Source organism: Limulus polyphemus, unplaced genomic scaffold, assembly GCF_000517525.1.
Source record: "Limulus polyphemus unplaced genomic scaffold, Limulus_polyphemus-2.1.2 Scaffold1652, whole genome shotgun sequence".
NCBI classification, from domain to species: Eukaryota; Metazoa; Arthropoda; class Merostomata; order Xiphosura; family Limulidae; genus Limulus; species Limulus polyphemus.
Window position 1 is genome coordinate 134,256 of NW_013667262.1, and position 8,733 is coordinate 142,988.

Sequence of the window (8,733 nt, forward strand, 5' to 3'; positions counted from 1 at the left end):
TCCATCAAGTATAAACCTATTTTTCAACATCATGTTTTTCCTGCAAACCAAAATATGCAACCAGAAGTAAATGTTTTGCACCATTCTACCATTTTATACATATCATATATAGATAAATACTAATAACCTTTAAAAGTTACGGTTTAAACGAAGCCAGTGAAATATTAGAAAAACACTAGGCTTAAATGGTTGTTATAAAAACTAAGTTAACTGGAGTTGAGTTTTTCCACGTTTCTTTTACATTTCAAACCTATTTTTTGTCTCCCACAATACCGAATAACTTTTCTTTCAATATCAGAAGGTTAGACAATAAGAGACAGAGGATTTTAGTGTTGTAAGTCCACAGTCATACCGCTGTGCCACTGGGGGGCGAGCCTAAGTGAATAAAAAGTACTAGAGGTAACAAGCCAATAAATTTCCTAACTCAGAGCCAGGTGGTTAGGGCAATCTGAGGGTCGCGGGTTCAAATCCCCGTCCCACTAAACATGCTTGCCCTTTCAGCCGTGGAGGCGTTATAATGTGACGGTCAGTCCCACTATTCGCTGGTAAAAGAGTAGTTCAAGAGTTGGCGGTGGATGGTGATGACTAGCTGTCTTCCCTCTAATCATTCACTGCTAAATTATGGACGGCTAGCGCAGATAGCCCTCGTGTAGCTTTGCGCGAAATTCAAAAGAAACTAACCAATAAAAATCAAGTCAAGTTTGAGTATAGTTCCCTTAATCAATCATTTAAAGCAAAGCAACAAACGCTTGAAGAATTACATTTTCTTCATACGCAAGTACTACAGAGGGCAGTACTGTACATAACATTGAGATAACAAGATGCAAAAGCTCTAAGCAAAAACTACAGTGTTTGCCGATGGTTGAAATGCCGAAAACCAGTGAAATATTTGAAAAACAATAGGCCTAAAATTTATTTAAAAATAAGTTAACTAAATATATATTTTTTCACATTCGTCTTAATTTTCTTTATTTCTCTATTGCGGTTCTAAATCAGAAGCGTTCCAGATCTACCTACTAGGTTTTCAAATTTTTTTTCATCGTCGTGCCTAGTTGTGAGTTCTGATATCATCGTCGTGCCTAGTTGTGAGTTCTGATATCATCGTCGTGCCTAGTTGTGAGTTCTGATATCATCGTCGTGCCTAGTTGTGAGTTCTGATATCATCGTCGTGCCTAGTTGTGAGTTCTGATATCATCGTCGTGCCTAGTTGTGAGTTCTGATATCGTCGTCGTGCCTAGTTGTGAGTTCTGATATCGAACGAAAAGGCTTATTGGGCAGTGACTTGTGAGACTAAAAAAACAAAAAAAGATAGATTTCAAATTATAATTTTCACACACCTTGATTTTTAGCCGCAATGGACGAGTAAATAGGAATATAAAAAAATAATTTACTATTAAGTTATTTTTATAGTAATAACGTTGATAAAATACGGACTTGATACAGATGACCTAAGACGAGATTGATGAAAATCTAGAAACCATCGCGTGTAGTTTTTACAAGTCTAAAAAATATGGTTTTAGCCGTTTTTATCAGACAGAAACGGATGGAACAACGAGCCGGACTGTTGAACTAGAAGTTTTATAAAACGTACTGACTGCTATAATTTTAAAATATTTGAATCAATCAAATAATTTTTAACGGAACGTCGCTTATAAAAATCAATAAAACTACATAAAAAGGAGGTGATACATATCTGCTTTGATTCAGTAAAACTACATTAAAAAGGTGATCCATACCTTCAAAGAATCAGTAAAATTACATAAAACAGATGATCCATACCTACCTTTTATCTGTAAAACTGCATAAAACAGGAGCTGATCCATCCTCCATTGAAACAGAAAAATTGCATAAAGCAGGAGGTGATCCATACCTGCCTTTAATCAATAAAACTGCACAAAACATGAGCTGACCCATACCTGCCTTTAATTCTATTGATATACGATTAAAAATTGGCGACATCTATGAGTTCCGTCACTTACTAAATATTGCGAAACAACTTGTGCGTGTTTTTTGCTTTCTTTATTTGTTAGTTTGTTTTAGAGCAAAACCACTGTTGTTCTGTGTCGTTCTAATACTGATATGCTACAGTTTCTCGCAACACAATTATGACACATCAAAAGTAATGTTTGTTTGTTTGTTATGAATTTGTGCAAAGCTACACGAGGACTATCTACGCTAGCCGTCCCTAAGTTAGCAGTGTAAGACTAGAGGGAAGGCAGCTAGTCAGCACCACTTACCGCCAACTCTTGGGCTATTCTTTTACCAACGAATAGTGGGATTGACCGTCACATTATAACGCCCCCACGGCTGAAAGGGCGAGCATGTTTGGTGTATGACGGGGATTCGAACCAGCAGGTTGCGAGTCGAGTGCCCTAACCACCTGGCCATGCCGGGCCCACATTAAAAGTAAGGGAGGTCAGAATTTTCGAAGCGAGCGTGCCAGTAACGTGATTACTCCACCGATTCGACCATAAGTAGCCACTCCGCCTGTGACGTGTTACAGTCAGAAAATTCTATAGCTATATTAATCTGTATAGAAGTGAAAGGTTTTCACAATTTGGCGTATCTTCAGGGCCAATCAGAGGGGAGACCAGGAGGGCCATTTGATCTGGATCTCAAAGGTGGCCTCAAATTTAGACACTTGTTACATTTTTTTTTGGCATTTCTTAAGTTTCGTGACTTGTTTTATGTGACTCCCTCCAAATTAGCCATTTGATCTGGATCTCAAAGGTGGCCTCAAATTTAGACACTTGTTACATTTTTTTTTTTGGCATTTCTTAAGTTTCGTGACTTGTTTTATGTGACTCCCTCCAAATTAGCCATTTGATCTGGATTTCAAAGGTGGCCTCTAATATAGACACTTGTTAAATTTTTTTGGCATTTCTTAAGTTTCGTGACTTGTTTTATGTGACTCCCTCCAAATTAGCCATTTGATCTGGATCTCAAAGGTGGCCTCTAATATAGACACTTGTTAAATTTTTTTGGCATTTCTTAAGTCTCGTGACTTGTTTTATGTGACTCCCTCCAAATTATATTCCACTCTTTTTTCGGGTATTATTTTGTTTTCATGTGTCGTCATTTTTTATTTATCTTTATTTTGACCAGGGGCCTCAAAAGCTGGAGGTGGTCCGGGCCTACCTGAACCTCTGAGAAGGCCTGCACATATTTTGGTAGTAATGAAGCTTTTTTTTTAGAAGATGAAGTCCTTTAGAAGATTTTGTAACCATGTAGTACGTCACCAAACTTTTCGTAGCCATATTTATTAGTAAGTTTTATTATCTTTTGTTTTAGAAATCAGTGACTTTAAAAGCGGTGATGTCAAACTTTCTTCGTCATACTAAACTGTTTAGACATGAGAGGCTTTACTATCATATTAAACAACGCGCGCTGACAAGTTTAACTCCAGGCCGATATATATATATATATATACTCTTTCTAGGTATTTGTTTAAAGCTTTGTAAAATGTTTAAGACCAATCAATACCTTCTTTCACTTTTAAAAATAAAACCAATTAACTTATACTCCTCTTCAGAGAAAACGTTATTTGTATGTACCCTTAGGTGACATATGGGGTAGGCGTTTCGGTTTTCCTTCCCCCCCTTCATTTCCTAGTGGCCCTATGTTTTCCCGTATATTGAGCGGGTACGTTAGCTAGTGACAATATAAAGCTCGAATTTGAACTCATCTAGTCACATAATAACGAACAGTGTCTAAAGGTCGCACTTGAACTCATCTAGTCACATAATAACGAACAGTGTCTAAAGGTCGCACTTGAACTCGTCTGGTCACATAATAACGAACAATGTCTTCTGTCTATTTCTGACCTATTACCTTCCGAAGTCGTCGAGAAGGTTATAACTTATAGCTCCCTTTGTGTTTGTCTGAATTTGTATGTTCGATGGAAAACGAGGAGGGAGAAAAGTTGAATAAAGCTTAGGGTAAACCCAATAGGTTTTTGATGTTGGGTGGGAGAAAGGGTCAAAGGTCGCAACAGCAAAATTTGTAATAGTCTATCACCAACAGCCAGTGTGACTAAGTATAATAACGTCCAATGTTACAATTTTTAGAAAGGTGGTCAGTCTTAGCTATGCCATATTTTTATCCTTGATATTCATCGGCATATCCTTGTGGCATACCCTTGTATACTTGTGGCAAAGGTCAAAATCAGCCGTCATCAACATAATGTCTCATATGATTGTTACGATCATGTTATACTCGCACTTCGCTTTCTTTTCTTTTACTTATTCATATCAAGAATTTTTTACTTGTACCAATGTAAACATAACAAGTTGTTTTCTATTACTGGTAATAACTCATTGATACATACATTTAAAAATAGGTTTTTAGTTCCTTAATGGCAACACATTACTTCCTTCCTTCGCCTGTCTTGATTTATTCGTCTTCTCTCACATCTCCCGGTCTTCTCTTCTCTTTTTCTTTCGTTGAACTTCTGCGTTTTATGTTCATTTCTCAAACTCACACTAAACCTTTTCTTTCTGGCCTTTCATCCGTTTCCCGAATCTCGGATTATAACGTCTCATAACCGTATCGGCTGCGGCCACTAAATTCACTCACTGTAATCCCCTAATTCCTTAGAAACTGACCAAAGACCGGCCACTTTTTCATACTCTTTCAACTTCAATTGATGTTATCTCACACCTAACTTCATAACAATATTTGTCATAAAGATGAGAATCAACCGTCATCGTCATGGCATTTCATATACTTGTGATAAAGGTAAGAAGCAAGAAGCGGCTATTGAATGGTTTCGGTACTGTAATTATAAAATAAACTTTACACTGGCATTTAACAGTATAACGATTTTTATTGATAGGACTAGTTATAGACGGAATAATATGACATTAAGCTTATTTTTGTCAGTAGTAATAGCATCATAATGCAAAGTTCTCTTCTCTAACATGGAAGGCAGATGAGGAGCGAAACGTATCTTGGGAGGGGAGTCGTGAGAAGTTTCACGAAAAAATAAATAAATATGAAAAATTACCGTACACTTCTTTATCTGCGTTTGTAAAGAAAAGCAACTCTTATTGCTGGCGCCTCTTAACATGTCAACATTTCTGGATGGCGCTGTGTGCATGACTGGTGGCCTTCTTAAACTCGCTTACTACCGGACTAAGTCCTTGTACATCTGGTGTGTGGTTAGTTGTTTACCCAGCCCCCAGATGGAACTGCTATGCTCTAATAAACAGATGCATTCTTCTCATTAACAGTATAAGAAGTATCACACATAAAACTTGCATTACTTAATATTTACATGCATGTCTGTTTGAACTCGTAGTGCATTACAATTTTTACTATTTAGTAATATTGGATTTATTTACCTGTATGGGTGGGAGGCGTCAATTACCATAGACAAGAGGAAGAGGGCGCTGTTTAGAAAGTTTAAGAATCATTAATTCATCGTTCATTTCTTTGTTGGGGTGTTAATAAGCACATAGCTACACAATGGGCTATCTGTGCTCTGCCCACCACTGGTATCGAAACCCGACTCTTGGCGTTATAAGCACGTAGACTTACCGCTGAGCCACTAGGGAAGGGGAAAGTTCATTGATTCAGTTTTTTACTTCAACTGAATTTTTTAATATTCTTGACTCAACGAAGTGATAATTTCGATACTAACTATTTACATGCAAACAAGCATAAACAAAGCAGGCCCATGGGACACCGGGAATCTCTCGGTGGGGTCCCCTTAGAAAATCACGTAAAAATAGATTAATTTTCTTTCAGAACAATAGAGAAACGGTTATTTGTGTATTGCCATCACATTAACATTTAAATTAACATGTGTGTTAATTCTGCCAATAATGATGTGCATGGGAAATTATTTACTTGACACTACTTCTGTTGAAGACGTTATCTCTTACCTTGTGAAGAATTTCTCTTTGTTCTCAAAATTACTGATCGTGTGAACTATGCTTGACTAATGTTTTAGCATTAACATCTTAAGTACGTATGTTTGTTATTTTAATGACAGAATATTCTGGATTACTCTATCGATTTTCCCGGTAGAATTTTATAGCCGCCCCTTATACAGAGGGTTAGGTACATTATATTAAAACAATCTTGAATATGCAAATCAGCAAGTCACGTGACAACCACAATCGATATAAAGTCACAGAGAAAGGGAATGTACCAGAACTACATTTTGACACTGTTTGGCGGATGGTAGGTAGTATTATTCCACCAAATTCCTTTCCTATGCAACATATCCTTAGGCTCAAATCATAATGATATGTTGAGATTGGAGATGAAAATTTTTCAAGTCGGAGATATCTCTTATACTTAATGGTATTCGAAAACAGAAGAATATGGATTAATTTGGGGTACCAGGGCCATTCAGAAAGAAATTTGCAACATGCTGTACACTAGCCGTGATAAGCAGAGTGCGGAGTATTGTAACAGAGGATAATCCTCGAACTCAATGGTCAGTAGCAAAAGCTGTCCATGTGCCCTAAGCAACAGTGTGTAATATAATCAAGAATGATCTGCGTGTGGAAGAAAATACAACAGCATATGGATACACCAATATAAAACTCCCATTCAACCGTTGCATACCCCAAGCAGTGGGAAAATGAAACGCGTATTCACGTTATTCCATACAAAGACATACCGGTTAAGTTCCGGACGCAGCACTTATGGATTTCTGTGCGGTTAGACAGTTGACACTAGATGGATGATGGCAAGCAACCAGCAGGGAGAAGGGTGTGCTTTGGACATGACAGTCTAACCACAAAACCTTTTGCAATAGAAACTACCCTTCAGGGCCATTTCATAATACATGGTCGTTAGACTGAGCAGGACTGGACGTGGCGATATGTGTTGTAACGACGCATGAGGCTCCAAAATCGTTTTAACATAACATACTCACAACCTCTGTGTGTGAGTATATACATATACATAAACATTATATATTTTCAGCTCTTTAGATGGGAAATAAATTATATGTTTTATGCTACATTACTTATAAACCTTAAGTCAAGCATGTTCACCATCCAAGTTGGTCTGAGACTTGAATCGCTGGTGTATAAGCAATTTCTTTTTCTTTTTTGACAAATGGATGTTTTATATGAGATAATTTAGAGATAAATTATTTTCACAGTTACCATGGAGAGTGGGCTGTTTTAAATTCTCAGCAATCAATCACTGAAAATTTAAAGGCGAATAAAATTTGTTTTGGTTTTATAAGTTTTGGAGACGTGAAGCATGCATGCTTTATTACATATTACATGGAGGGATATATATATATATATTTAGAAAACTTAATTGTTACGCTCACGTTGTGAGGTTGACGTCAGTTTTAAAATTTTTTTAATAATAATGTTATTAATCCTTACCCTAAAAACCTGATTTCTGAAAAACTTAATTCAAATTTATAATAATTGCAATTCAATTATTTAAGCCAGTTGTCATCATAACAGTCGTAGTTCTTGAAAACTGAGGATATATATATATATACATATACAGCGCTTTGACCGCTAATATGTCTGTTGTATCCCAGCTGGCCTGATAATCCCTAGTATTGTACGAAAAGCCTCGTCGGCACGGGATATGGCAGATGTAGTATGGTCCTTTTTTTCACTCATAATTTCTTAGAATCACTAAGTATTTATATTTTTTAGTTTGACCTTCTAATGACCTTCATGCCTTCTCTGACAGTAAAACATACAGTTACAAACTGACTGTTTAGGCTTAGAGAAGGATTAGTTTATCTTCTTTTTTTTAGTTGTATTATAATTTTCGAGCTTTATTTATCATTCACATCGAGTATTTTTACTTAAAACAACAACAACAACAACGAAACATCCAGAGGTGATGCATAGTAAACAAATTACATAACAATTCCACCCTAGCATTTTTTTTTCGTTTTAATGATTTATTTATGAAGATGTATTGCTTAGCTTTGAAAATGTACTACTGTTTTTTGTTTGTTTGTTATTATTTTAAAGGTTGTTGTTGTTGTTTATTATTAAGCACAAAGCTACACAAAGGGCTATCTGTGCTCTGCCCACCACGGGTATCGAAACCCGGTTTTTAGCGGTATAAGTCCGCAGACATACCGCTGTGCCACTGGGGGGCTTTTATAAAGGTCATTCACAATTTTGGTTGAAGTCGAGAAAAATAATGAATCTATCAAACGTTTAATGGTAAGTAACGAGTGAATTGACCTTAACAAAAGATGCGCAAAAAAATGCGCTGTGGTCAAAATTAAAAATATATTCTCTAGTTTTGATGGTTAATAGCCCCCTATTTTTTTTTAAGGGGGGATGAAGTTTATTCAATTGTTAGAATAGTTCTTATACACTGTACAATATTTTCTTGGTAAAAACTTAACTGATTGTTGTGGCCAGACTTACAAGACTTCTCAATTCCCCGTTGGCATGCTTAAAAAGAACATTCGCTTGATGATTGATTTAATTTATCTTTCCGAACTTTTTTCTTTCCACTGAATGCAGAGAACCTTCATCCTGTCTATATTTAGGCAGGGATGATTGATGCTGGCGCTAGTCTGTACAAGAAACCCATAGAGTCGAGGAAGTTTAATTGATGCAAAAGTTTCGTGTCCACCTGCTTTATGGAACAAAGACAAAATCCGACTCTCTCGTATTCATATATTTACAGAGAATTGACTTAAGTGGAAACCTTTAAGCTAGGAAGAAACTTTTTGTTTTTCGCCGATAAGTTTGTGCTGTAGGTAAAATTGAAATGTTTCTT